Here is a 14,779-nt window from a genome sequence, read left to right on the forward strand (position 1 = left end):
ACCGTTGCCCACTTCGCATGACCAGGTCTAAAAGGGGGGAAGATCGAGCCCCCCACACGCCGCGACCCGATCCGTGTCGCCGAATGGAGTACAGCCCCCCGTCTAACCAACAGGCCTGGGCGCCCCCTCGACACCACAGCACCCAGGGCGTCTACTTCTTTAAGGTGAGTGTGCCTTTAAGGGCCTCTGATCCATCAGGCCGTGCTCGTGACAAAAGTCGTGTTCCAGCGCCATGGGGGGCCACAGTTACGGTTACTTTTGCGGTCCGGTAAGATCGTTGAGGAGTATGTCCCTGCTGGGGAGGGAGCCCCGCAGGCTGAGGAGTCCCAGCACCGCCGTTGCACTGCTGGTCGCGTGGCGCCGGGCGCTCTGAGTGCTCCCGCGCCGCAACAGCAACCCCGTCCCAGGTGAGGGGCCTCGCGCTGGCGCTCCGATGCGGCGCAATCCCCAGGGCACGGGCCCCGTGGCCCTCTGGCACCACCCGGGTCCCCACGGGTCCCCCCAGAGCCGCGCCGGGAGCCAGAAGTCCGGGGGCGGCGCCGGCGCACGGCCCCGGGTATTGAGCTCACCGGCCGCGGCCGCAGGCGTCGACTTGGAAGGCCGCCAGCTCCTCCACAGGTTTCGATGTGACCCCGGCATCACCAAGAGGGTCGCTGCATCAGGCGATGATGCCGAGATGTTAGGCGGGCGGCACCGTCCTCCGGGAGGGCGATGGGCGCCGCACACAGGATGATATTGTGGGCCAGGCACGGAGCTGCAGAATTATCCTGCCGCTCCGGTCGCCATGTTGCCCACGCCCCCTCTCTGACCATCTTGACTTGAATAATGCATGATGCCTTTCTCCAAGCTGCTAGTGGGATTCCCATGGGGCCATACAACCACATCTGGACTGAAAGGCAATGGAACAGAATGTTGGTGTCAGAGGATCAATTTCTCCCCTGAGAGGAGAGTCAGGTGTGGGCATGTGAAGTACCACTGCTTAAGACCAATGGTACAGCTATGTCCAGAGGGGCATAAGTACAACAATGCTGGCCTAGGGCAGCACAGCAAGTGACCATACTGTGCTGTCCTCTTCCACAGGGAAAGGACAGGCTATGTATGTCCCAAAAATGGTGCATTCCTGTTCCTTCCTGTTGCTTCCACCAGCTCAGATACCCTTATGGCTGCTTACCATCCAAGCAGGCACATGTGCAACATGCTGCAAGTGTTCCTGCTCTGCATACAGGATTGTCTTAGTGCAGGAAAGCATATGTTTCTGCACAATAACAATCAGTGGAGTAATTTACTTGTTCTTATCTGTGCAGCAGAATGCAGCACACATGGCAAGCGTCACAAAGGAAGAGAAACAAAGGTATTTTTCCCTGTCATTCCTGTCCTGTATGTTTTTTAGGCATGTCCAGGTTTAGGCTTTTTTGAAAATCTTTGGATAGAGGGTTGCATTAGAAAATCTAACACAATGCCCATGGAAAGACCCCCTGACACAGACTCAGGCAGCACAGCCATTTTCCAATAACTTGACTTATTCCATATCTATGAGGCCATCCAACGGCACACAAATAGTCTTTCCCTGGTCTCATACATGTGGGTCTGCAATCTGCAAACCTGGTGCGTCTACACAAGTGTTGCACTGGTGGTTCATGCTGCGTGTAAATATGTCCCTTAGTTCCTAGCACTAAATGACATTGCATACAGATGCCATGATGTGTGGGGTGTAAGCAAACAGGTGTACCCTGCTATAGTAGCCAACACCCTCAAGTCCGGTATATAAAATATCTCAGGGGGTGAAGCAAAATGATACATAAAATAGTGAGCAATGTGTTTTTGTCAAACAGTAGAAGGCGTGTGAGACAGGTTGTCCCCTGATAGTGCTATTTAATGTAAGCCTGGGTGAGCACATTGAACTGTCACTGGGTTTGAATGGAGGCACAATGCATAGCAAGGAGGTGAAAAGTGGCATGGGTATTGCAATATAACGTGAGCTCTACAAATGTATTACTGTTTTTGATATTTGTCACATCTGTTGCAGCGGGGAAGAGATGACATAGAAGAGGGCATAGGTGTACTACATCCAACATGTGATGTGGACCAGGGGGAAGATGTACCACATGCCAGGAAGGGGCTAGAAGGAGAAAAAGTGTACCACAATACAGATGTCAAAGCAGGAGAATGACAAACAGTGGATTCATAAGTGACAGGATGAACAAGTTTGCCATTACTACAGGATGAATTTGTGATGTTTTTTCAGGCAACAAAGTATGGGTAACATTGTGTTGCAAACCAAGGAATGGACATGTCATGCATCATGGAAAATACTAGCTTGAGTGTGTCCAGACTGATACATAGCTCACAAATACACGCATCCATGTTAGGCAATTGGAAGTCCTAGCTGTCTACCTAGTTTCATTGTGCATATCCCTTCAGAGTTCACACTCACTGGCCACTGTTTAGACATATAGCACACCCATGTCAAAGTACATGCACTTACAAATTCCTGCATTGCAGCAGGTTGTTAGCTGTGTAGAGTAGTGTGGAAGCATCCCCAATATGAAACTTGCGCACATGAATGCACAATGTTCATGCCAGGAAGCACAACAAGGCAGACTAATGATGTAGCATGTGTAAGGCTGGCAGCAGGAGCAAACTGAATACATAAAAAAACCTAAGCACTTTTATAGGAACTGTGGGCTGAGTAGTGTTGAAGGAGAATGCTAGGTACACTGGTGACCAGGGACAATGTTGGTGCAATATGCACAGTAGTGCTGAGAATACATGAAAAAATATTAGACATAGCCATCATGAAAAGAAGTGCCAATCACCAAGCTGGATGTGTACCTCAACTCAACATATCTGCAATGGCAGAATAGGCCAGCAAACTCTGTAACTGTGTTGTAATGTGTGGAATGACTCAAATAAACACCCTTGTCACACAGTGCATGGAACAGTGCACAGAAACCGCCCTCTGAAAGGCAAATGCATTAACACTTCCCCTCAATACATTCAAGTCACATAGGTACCACACGTCAATGTTGAGATGTAAGTGAATGGGTTTAAATACTGTGGGGCACATTTATGAAAGGCTTGCACTGCCGGAGCATAACTTTTTTGATGCTGAGGCAGTGCAAGCCTCTCAGCCATATTTATGAGGCCACACAAAGCCATTTTATGTGGCTTGGAATGGCCTCATAAGTATGGAGTAGGACACAGCAGCCTAAGTCTCTGTTCTGCCTTACTCTGTGCCAGGGATCCATTCCATGGGGGTTGCAGTGGATTTTCCCATGTAACACCCCTGAATTTTGACGTTGCCCCGTATTTACAAAATCATGTAAACCTGGGGAGGCTCCGAAACATTATGGCTCACCAGAGCAGGCATATCAAGGAGAAATATTTTAATTTCTCCATTTTTTTCTCTTTCCATGTATGCTGTATTCTGCAGCATACATAGAAAGATGACAAGGCCACTTGGGATTGTATTTGTGCAGGACGGTGTTTCTCCCTGCACAAAAACAATCCTGTATGCAACACAGGCACCCTTGCACCATGGTGCAAGGGTGCCTGCATTGGTGCCAGGCAGCCAATTGTATGCCAGTGCAGGGGAAAGTACAGGAATGCACTGCATTACATAAATATGGTGCATTCATGCCCTTTCACATTGCCGTAGGGAAGCACAGCAAAAAGGTTTGAGGTCCTGGGCTATGTAAATTCCCCATAAATATGGGCATGTGTGTCAGCCAGATAACTACAGTAAACCTCTAGCATTGAACAACATTGACATATATACATTTTATTGCAGACAGAGAAACAACTCCTCCTGACCAGCTGCCTATCCAGTATGATCAACCTGCTGCAATGACATTTTGCCCCATGAACGATCACATCTTTCAGCAAACCCGGGATTACATTAACTCAACTTCTGTGGGATTGGGAGGGGCTGACAGCATCACTGCGTCTCCAGAGGAACCACCTACAACTACACCACCCCATCAGCAAGACCGAGGCCAGCTCTGGACTCCAGCAGCAGATGTTAGATGATTCGTTGGCAAGGATAGAGGCCATTGTGGGCACCCCAGATGAAGTACATAGGTGCCTCAGTCCCAATAAGGTAATCTTTGATGCAATTAGTGACACCTAATATCCGCTCCAGAGATTGGAATAGTTCCTGGCTGAAATCGCTGGTGTCATGATTTGAGGCAATAACAACAGTCCTGCCAATGTGACACCAGTGAGGTTGCCACCCACCTGGAGGCCATAAATAACATCCCACAAACCATGGAGTGGAAGCAGGACTCCTATATGACAACAATCGGTACCTTCCACCATGACTTTTTTGTTGAGCTGACAAGCCAGAAGGACCTTCTCAGTGTTGCGCTGCCTTCCTTGTTAGCACAGTCACATGCTGCTGGGGACAGGAGAATCTCATCTTCAGCCCCTGATGGGTGTGTGTCTCAGATGCCTTATACACAAACACTACCACCATCAGGGGATGTGCACTACACATAAGACGAGGAAGAAGTGGATTTCCTCACTTTCAGGTGGAGAACTTCCCAGTAACAATTGCCTGTGACCCAGGGCCAGTTTCCCATTGGACCTGTATTGAGTAACTTGCCATCACCCTTGCTGGAAATCAAGTCTGTAGTTGGCAGAGATTTGCATTCTGTCCAAGTAGGTGCCACAATCCATTTCCAGGCAAGTAAGTCACACTAAGAATTTAACTGTGCAGACCATCCGGTAGTTTGGCACAGAGGAGTCAGGCTAAACTAAAGGGGCAATGTATAAACTATTTGCGCACACATACACACACACACACACACACACACACACACACACACACACAGTAATACAGTGAAAACACCATAAGAGGACTCCACACCAGTTTAGAAAAATAGCCAATTTCATCTAAGTCAAACAGCCAAAAAGACCAAAATTAAAAATACACAAGTTAAGTTATGAATTTTGAAAGGTTAAATCAAAATACAATGCTTTTAAAACATTAGCTTCAACCTGATCTAGCTAGTTGCAGTAGAACATTGCAAATCCAAAAGTATACTTTGGCGGTGACAGAGAGTGGGACGGGTACAGGAGTCACACAGACCCGCTGACAGTACCGTTGTTGCATCAATGCTCTGTGATGATGCATTGATCGTGAAGAGGGGATGTGTCGCTTGCACACAATGCATCATTTCCCGACTGAACCAAGTCATTGATCGATGTCCAGAAGCAATGAGAACTGGTTCAGATGTATCGGTACTGCGTCGGCCAAGGCTGGCCTGCATTGTAAGTCAGGGTTTTTGTGGACAAACAGACAACAGACATTGAAGCCCTTCCTTGCACACAGTGTAGCAACAAAACATTTTTCTAAGTGTTGCATTACTTGAGATCTTTCCACCATTGCAAGGCACGCACACAGTGGCTCATAAAGTCTTAACATATGTGACATGCAGGGTTGCAATGCACATGTACCATTATTTATATTGGAAGTATGAGGCGTACCTCTCCTACATATGCACTGTCTCAGTCATCAAACATGAAGATGGCTATTTTATCATACATTCATTACTGTTATTAGGACTGCCATGTACTTGAGATGTACTTATCAATCAGTAGGCCAATCTCATAACTCCCATTATGGAAACACTCATTGATGATGGAGTGCCTGAAGATGTAGGCATCTTGAGCACTCCCAGGGTACTTTGCCAGCACATTGATGATCATCACCGGGTAGTATGTGTGCTTCCTTTCGTGGTACAGGTGGGATGTAGCAACAGGAGAAACAAGTTGCACATGTGTGCAATCCATTGTTGTCCAGTTGTTGCAGCTGTGTCTTGGGGAACATGATGTACTGGAGTGTCATGCTGATGAAGGCATCCAGGGCAGAGGGTCAGAATGCTGAAAAAGGATGGCTGTGAGATTCCTGCCACTATGGTGGTTTGGAATGACCCAGATGCCAGCATGTGGAGGACTGCCATCGGCTTGGTCTGCAAAGGGATGCTGGTGCACCTCTGAGATGTTTCCTGCAGCCTTGGAGCAATCAGGTGAAGGAGCTGGATGATGGACTGCTACCTACGATATGGGGGTGGAGATGATGGTGGTGGGAGTGGTGGTCTTCTTGACTCTCCTACCTCAAGGATTAGCACCTCCATGGTGTAGTTGAGTTTGCCAAAGTTGTTTGGGTATGTTCTGTTTATATTTCAGTGTATATGTGTAATTTCTAATTCATGGGTTGATAACGCGCAGGAATTTTGACACATTTCAGGCTCCGTGCGCTGCTTGACAATGAAGCATCACTTTTCCATACACTCATAAATATCACTGTATCAGTTTTGCATTGGTCTTAACATAGAAACACCTCGCTTAAATTTATTTATGGTGCACGACGCAGTCGGGTCAGGTGCATGAAAATTCAGACACATGCCAACAAAAAGTAGCGCATTGGCCCTAATGCGCTGCTTAGTAAATATGGAGTGAGCATTGAATGTGCCACTGCAGCATCACAAAAAATGGTGCAACAGGAGTGCAATCTCCCTGTAAGTAGGCCCCCAGATCTATGAGGCCATTCAAAGCCACACAAAGTGGCTTTGTGTGGCCTCCTAAATATAGTTGAGAGCTTTCTGCTGCTGCTTCCTCACCAAACGTGATGCAACAGCAGTGCAAGCCTCTCATAAATATGCCCCTAGATATCTTCTCAATGTGTGCAGTCTGTCAATTAAAAACTTGCTGATTGTATTATAACATGTTAAAGTTTACTGCTAAATGTTATACTTGAAAAGGAGTGCTTGGAAAGTTTGGCAATCTTAAGGAAACAGATATTAATAACTGCATCTAAAGGTTCATAACTCCAGGAAATACATTGAGTTATTATACGCCTTTGAGTTTTTCAGCCTTGCTATAGTTCAACAGTAGTGCAGCTAGCATTCTAGCTAATTTAGCAGTAGATTCTGGCAGAGGATCCTTTTACAGAAATAAATGAAAGAAGAGCTTGCAGTTTGCACGTCTTCCTGTTTTAGAATTGATGTGTGTCGTGCATTGAAACAACCCAATTAAATTAACTTCTTTCAAGATATGGAGCCTGTGGTCATTGACTGGGAATAAGGAGTTGGGAACGTGCCCCTCTGCTTTATTTATTCACCCATTGGCAATGCTCGATTCAACAATTTGAAGACGACAATTATTTCTTGGATTTCTCTCCTGGAAATTGAAGGCATTTATGATTCAGACATTTTGCAGTGAAAACCAATACAAAGTCAGTCTTTTTGAAAATCCAAAAGAGGGTGACATCTGGCAAACCCTTTTTTTCCTATTTGTGTTTTAAAATACAGTAATATTTTCTTTAAACCGTTCGCTGACAGGCCTTTTCCCCCCTCAGGTGCCAAGCCTTTTTTTGGCTATTTGGGGACGTTCGTGCTTAGGCCTTCATAACCTTTTGTTCACATAAGCTACCCACACCAAATTTGTGTCCTTTTCTTTCAACATCCTAGGTAATCTAGAAGTACCTAGAGTTTGTGGGTTCCTCTGGAGGAGACCAAGAAATTAGTCAAAATACAGCTAAAATGGGGGGAAAAGTGCTGCAGAAGAAAGCATGTGTTTTTTTCCCTGAAAATGGTATCAACAAAGGGTTTGCAGTGCTAAAACCACCATCTTCGCAGCTTTCAGGAACAGGCAGACTTGAATGAGAAACCACATTTTCCACACAATTTTGGCATTTTACTGGGACATACCCCATTTCTACTATTTTTTGTTCTTTTAGCCTCCTTCCAGTTAGTGACAGAAATGGGTATAAAAACAATGCTGAATCCCGGACAGCTAAACATTTCTGAAAAGTTTACAAAATTATGAATTCAGCAAGTGGTCATTCGTGTAGATCCTTCACGGTTTCCCTACTGAAAGTACCAGCTAAAATTTATAGGTCTTGAAATTGAGGGGTAAAAAAGAGCTATTTCTGTCCACTTTTTCTTCTATAACTTTTCAGAGATATGGTAGATTTTTGAAAGCAATATACTGTTACGTCTGCTGGACTCTTCTGGTTTCAAGGATATATAGGTTTGTAGGTTCATCAATAACCTAGGTACCTAGAGCCAATAAATGACCTGCACCTTGTAACTTGTAATGGGTTTTCATTGTATACTGGGTATACAGCAATTCATTTGGTGAAATATAAAGAGTGAAAAATAGCTATCAAGGAAACCTTTGTATTTCTAGAATGAACACAAGATACGGTGTTGAGAAGAAGTAATTTGCACATCACTGAATTATGGGGTCCCCATACTAGCATGTAAGTAACAAATAGACTTTCTTTTTACACACTGTCTTACATTTGGAAGGAAAAAATGTAGAGAAAGACAAGGGGCAATAAGACTTGTTCTTCTACTCTTTGTTCCCCCTACTCTCCGATAAAAATGGTACCTCTCTTGTGTGGGTAGGCTTAGTGTCCCCGACAGGAAATGCAACATGGACCCATCACATTTTTACATTGAAATCTGATGGGTTTTTTTTTAAGTGCCTAGCTGTGGATTTTAACCTCTAGCTTAGCTGGCACCTTGAAAAACCTACCAAACCTGTGCATTTTTTTAAAAATAGACACCTAGGGGAACTCTGTAAATGGTAACTTGTAGTACTCTCTCTAGGATCTGTTACCTATCCTTTGCAAACCTAAAAATTTGGCCAAAAAAAACACTTTTTCCTCACACTTCGGTGCTGCAATGTTCTGAAATCTGAGGGGAGCTACAAACTTCCTTCTCCCCAGCATTCCCCCACATCTCCTGATAAAAATGGTACCTCACTTGTGTGGGTAGGCCTAGTGCCTGCAAAAGGGAATTCCCCAAAACACTACGTGGACACATCAAAATTATCAATTTCAAAACTGCCTGTTTTTGCATGGGTGGCACCTGCGTTTTTGGTCCTGGGCTTAGCATCCATCTAGGGAAATGTACCAAACACAGATATTTCAGAACACTAGACACCCAAGGGAGTCCAGGGAGGTGTGACTTGTGTGAATTCTCCAGTGTTTTCTTACCAGAATCCTTAGAAAATCTCAAATTTAGATCACATTTTCCCCACATTTCTGTATGGGATCATCGCACAGGCACAAATTTAACACCACCCAATGTTCCCCTCAGTATCCTGATAAAAATGATACCTCACTTGTGTAGGTGGGCCAAGTGCCTGTGACCGGGAAGAGCCAAAAACATGTTGAAATCGAGGGGGAACCAAAGCAGGTTCAAAAGGGCAGTTTGTAAAAATCCTTTTTAGTCTGACAAGCGGGCAGAACTTTAATCATTATAAATGTGACTTTGCTGGGTGGTTTGAATTTTGTGGATTCCTGCAGACTCTGGAAGGGTGTATGAAATGTGATTTCAATGTGATTTCAAGCAAAGTTGGAGGTTTCCAGGGCATTATGTGTAAGAAAATTGTGTGGGGTGCATATGAAGCACACCACCCTGGACTCACCTGGATGTTTAGTTTTCAGATGTGTCTAGGTCTCGTTGATTTTTCTAGATTGCCGCATCCCAAAGTCCAAAAGGTGCATCCCTCACCAATCCAAGTGGGACAATTTTGAGAGATAGTCTCCACAGCTTCCACGTTCCCACCCGCCAGCTCTGCTCTGTCAACCTCAACCTCGCCACCGTCCCTCGCATCCACCGTACCACAACCGGTGGCAGATCCTTTTCCCACCTCGCCGCCAAAACTTGGAACTCCCTCCCCGTCAAACTACGTCTGACCCAGGACCTCCTGACCTTCAGGAAACATCCCAAAACCTGGCTATTCGAGCAGTAGCAACACGCTCCCCCATCCCCTTAGCACCTTAAAACCCTACTGGGTGAGTAGCGCGATTAACATCGATTGATTGATTGATTGAGTCAACCTCTCATGGACCAAATGTAAAATAAACCCCAAAAATAATCAAAAGTCCTCTTGCTTACCACTGGGATAAGATCTTTTAGTGTAAGGGAAGGAGAGCTGAAACACTGTTGCCTCCTTCAGTTGGGGAGGAGGCATAGCCCATACCCAGGGGGGCAGCAATGGCCTAAATTAAAATTGACCCCCAGAGGAGTGAACCTTTCCTAAGGGGTCGCACTCCATCTGTAAAAAAAAAAAAAAAAAAGAAATCTTCCCTGGTTTCTAGCGGGCTTTTTTATACCCCTTGGGGGCAGATGGACCTTACAAACTTAGGCTGATCTGCCCAAAAAGGGGGAAGAAATGGCCAACAGTAATGTGTTCCCATGGGGAGCAACCTGTGCCCAAGGGGCTGCACCCCCCCAAACAAAACACACACACACTAGTAACTGGTGTCTAAGTGGTTTTTGCACCCCTTGGGGGCAGATTGGCCTAATAAAAATTGGCTGATCTGCCCAATGGGGGCAGAAATGGGCTAAAAAGAAAATTGCCTCCCAGGGGAGCGATCCTTGCCTAAGGGTTTGCTCCTCACCTGTAAAAAAATATAAATATATATATCCCTGGTGCGTAGTGGCTTCTGCCCCACCCGGAGCAGATTGGCCTAATTAAAATAGGCCGATCAGCCCCAAAGTGGGGCAGAAAAGCAGAAAAGGCCTAATAAAAAATGCCCCCCTTGGGGAGCGCCCCTTGCTTAAGGTGCCACACCCCTTGTTTGTTTATTAAAAGTAAACAAACTCCCTGGTGTCTAGTGGGCTTTCCTGCAGCCCGATCACCATGCAATCGGGATGCAGGAATGGTCAGAAAGACATCAAAGGAAAGGAAAAGTCTTTCCTTTCCTGTGATGCCTTTCTGATCTCCCCACCCCCTCGATTGCAAGAGAAATGCAAGCATTTCTCTAACGATCATGCTTGAAGCTCAGATTGACCTCTTATGAGGTCAGCACGGGATCGCGTGCTGATGTCATCAGCTTCCCCTTCCATCCCTACCCAGGGGAGTGCAGTGGGAGGCTCACGGGGAGCGCTAGCGGGTCCAGGAAGTAACAGTTACACCCTTGGCTACCGAGAAGTTTCAGGGAGATTCATCCGGGGGGGGGAAAAAAGGTGGAGTCCCAATACACGTTTGCCACATTCATCTTTCCATGGGGATTTTGAACAGCAATAGTGCAAAAATTACTGAATGGAATTTACCAAATTTGGCAGGAAAGTAGGTCCTGGTCCAGAAAGAGTGGTCCTTCTGTTTTGGTGTAATTCTGTGCTGTAGTTTTTGAGAAATTAACGTGAAAACAAATTTGAGTAACTAGGGATGGGCCCTCCTTGACATAGTTATTTGCTGTGGCAGCCACAGCAAACACTTTGGGTTTTGACAGTGGCACATTTAAAGCAGGTTCTAATGTCAAAATTCTAAATTTCATCTCTGTCCCCTGCATCAATATCTGGTTCATGTTAATTCATTTTTTTTCTTCAATTTTTCGAACGTAATATTTTTTGTAAGTTCTTCCACACTTTTCTTTTGTGTATTTGATCAAAATCAACATCATGTTTTTAGTGCACATCATGTTATTTTCGCTTCATTCTATGAGTGTTTATGATGGTGCATCATGATGATTTGGCATGGTGAGGATATGTAACCTACGAGGTACCCTTCCTACCTCCTAATCGAGGTGCCCATAAGGATGAGTGTGAAGAATCGAGGAAAAAAATAGATATCGGAAAATCCTCCTTTTTGCCCTGGTCACCCCCAAACCTTTTTGGACAGATACTAGTGGTTACTGACTGTTGACTGTGCCCTGGATACTGCTAACCAGTCCCAGGGCCAGTGCTCAGTGTAAAATGGATTATAGATATTAGGCTAATTATAATTGGCCATATCAACCTTCAAATATGTCCCTATTATATGATAGGACATGTAGGTCACCCATAGGTGCATTGTTGAGGTGCCCAGTGTCATTTCAAATGTGGGCCTGCAATGCTGGCTGCTTTTAGGTTAATGTTAACCTGAAATTCAACTTTGGAATCAAAAGTACTTCCACAGTATTAATCTACCTTATTTGTACATATAGGTCACCCATAAAGTGTGCCCTAGGTGCCCTGAGGGTTGGGTGCAATGTAACTTTAAGCAGGTAATTTAGAAAAGATGCTGGACCCCTGACCTGCAGCTGGACACTGCACTCGGAAGGACTGCACCAGCTGCACACTTAGGCTTCACCACTAAAAGGACTTTGCCTGTCTTCAGCTGTTTAAAGAAGGTAATACCTGTTTGCTACAGGAGGAAATAATTAACCGGAGTCCCTTGCATCAAACCCAGAAGAAACTGACCAGCTGACCAGTGACCAGTGGTCATTTTTGGATTTGAGCCAGGAGTTGGAGTCCTAACTCTCAAGGAGCAATTCAGAGCTTCTGGAGCCTTGTGGTAACTTGGGGACTCCTAAAGGACCATCAAAGGCCTTCTGGAAGAAGTTTAAAGCAACTTTGAAAAAAAAGCTTCATAATTGGACTGACCCGAAGTCGTGAGTAAAGCTGGCTTACGTCGATCGCAACCCGTCCTGATGTGCAGATTCATCCTGCTGAAAAGATCCAGAGCCCCAATCTTCCAGGAATCCACGGGGACCCTTGGAATGGCAATTGAATGGAGTTGACTCAAAATCGGCTTGCTGTGGAGGGTCGTCCAATGTCGGAAAGAAAAAGCCCCAAAAAGTCTAAACGTAAAAAGTTGACTGAGGCTTCCCATGCAGCATATCCGAAGAGCGCTCCAGGGAGGTAGGCTTCAATTTCAAGTTTGTCCCAGATGAAGATTTCCATCACAAAAAATGGTCCAAGTCCAAATGTAGAATTCTTCACCGAGGTGTCCTGCGATGAGTTCTGAAAAGGGCCCCAGGGAGGTCAGATCCAACTTGTGGCTTCATACCAGGGAGAAAAATCTTCAAAAAAAGAGTAAGTCCGAACCAAAAACTTTAACCAAGTCCTCCTGCTCACTGTAGCCAAGAAGGGCTCCATTGTGGTCGGCCTCAAATTTTGACTTTGCACTGGTCAAGTGCGAACAGATGTCCAGATTGGTGGGTTTAGGGCCTCATTACGACCTTGGTGGAAGGGGATTACTCTGTCACACATGTGACGGATATCCCGTCCACCGTATTACAAGTCCCATAGGATATAATGGAACTTGTAATACGGCAGGCGGGATATCCGTCACATTTGGGATGGAGTAATCCCCTCTGCCAAGGTTGTAATTAGCTCCTTATTTTCTATGTGCAAAAAATATTTATTCTTTAAATTTCATATCTCCGCTTCCCTTTATTGTATTTTTGTTGTTTTAGTGTCATTTTAAAGACAAATTATAATCTTTTTTTTTAATATAAATTAGATTTGGAAATTTATTGTGCTTTGTGTTTTACTTATTTACAGTTTTGTGATTTTTAAATGCTTTACATACCTGTCTCCTAAATTAAGCCTAACTGCTTTTTTTGACAAGCTACCAAGGGTTGAGCTGGGATTACTTTATTGAGCTGGGATTACTTTATTACTTTACTTAATAGTGGCCTATTGCTATAGATAGGTGCTTACCTGTCCTTACCAATAGTCTACTTTCCAATAGTAAGCATACATAAGTGTACACATACATATATATAAATAAACATATACAGTATACAAATCAATATATATATATACACACACACATACATATATATGTATATATATATATATATATGTATAAATAAACGTTTATTTTTTTACTTGTTTTTGTTCGCTTTAGGGCTTTGGGCGCTTTACCACTGCTAACCAGTGCTAAACTGCAAGTGCTTTCTATCTAAATTGTGATTATGGTTGGATATCTCTGATTGGCATATTTGATTTACTAGTAAGACCCTAGTAAAGTGCACTAGAGGTGCCCAGGACCAATAAATCAAATAGTACTTGAGGGTCTGCAGCACTAATTGTGTCACCCCCATGAGAAGCCCTGTAAGCATGTCTCAGACGTACCACTGAAGTGTCTGTGTGCAGTTTTGTACTGCCAGTTCGACCTGGCCCAAACCTTTCCTTTCATAGCATGTAAGTCAACCCTAAGGTAGGCCCAAGGCAGCCCCATGGGTAGGATGCAGTGCATTTAAAAGATAGGACAAGTACTAGTGTTTTTTTTTTTCATGTCCTGATAGTGAAATACTGCTAAATTCTGTTTTCACTATTGAAAGGCCGATCTCTCCCATAGGGTAACATGGGAATTGCCTTTAAATATGTTTTAAGTGTAGTTTCCCATTGGGAGCAAACAGAGATCTGGAATTTATGGTCTCTGAAAACACAATTTAAAAATACATCTCTCGGTAAAGTTGGTTTTATATTGTCTGTTTGAAAATGACACTTTTAGAAAGTGTGCATTTTCTTGCTTAGCCATACTGTGCCTCTGATTCACTGACGAATCCACATCTGGGTCAGACAAACAGTTGGACTGTTTGTGAATTCACTCTAGACAGTGGCACAAATGGAGCTGAGGTGTGTCCTGCATAATATGTGTCTCCCTGCAATGGGAAGAAGGAGCTGAGATCTGCACTTGAAAGAGCTGTTCCTCGCCTCACACAATACAGTCTCCAAACCCCTAGATTGTGGCTGGGGCAGAGCAAGAAAGAGGCAGGATTTTGTGTACTACAAAGACTTCCCTTTGAAGTGTGCCAACTTCAATGGCAGAAATGTGTGTTAGTATTGGACTGCTGGCCCAACAACATTAAAACACTTCTGGATCAAGAGGAACCACTGCCAAGGAAAAGAGCTGAAGAGTTGTGAGGGGGAGTACCGCCCCTTTGCTGTGTGTGTTTTGCTGGGTTGGCCTGCGTGTGCTTCTTCTGCCTTACAGAGGACAACAACTGGACTTTGTTGTGTATCCTGCTAGTGAAGTTTTTACA

Source organism: Pleurodeles waltl, chromosome 7 (assembly GCF_031143425.1).
Source record: "Pleurodeles waltl isolate 20211129_DDA chromosome 7, aPleWal1.hap1.20221129, whole genome shotgun sequence".
Lineage (NCBI taxonomy): Eukaryota > Metazoa > Chordata > Amphibia > Caudata > Salamandridae > Pleurodeles > Pleurodeles waltl.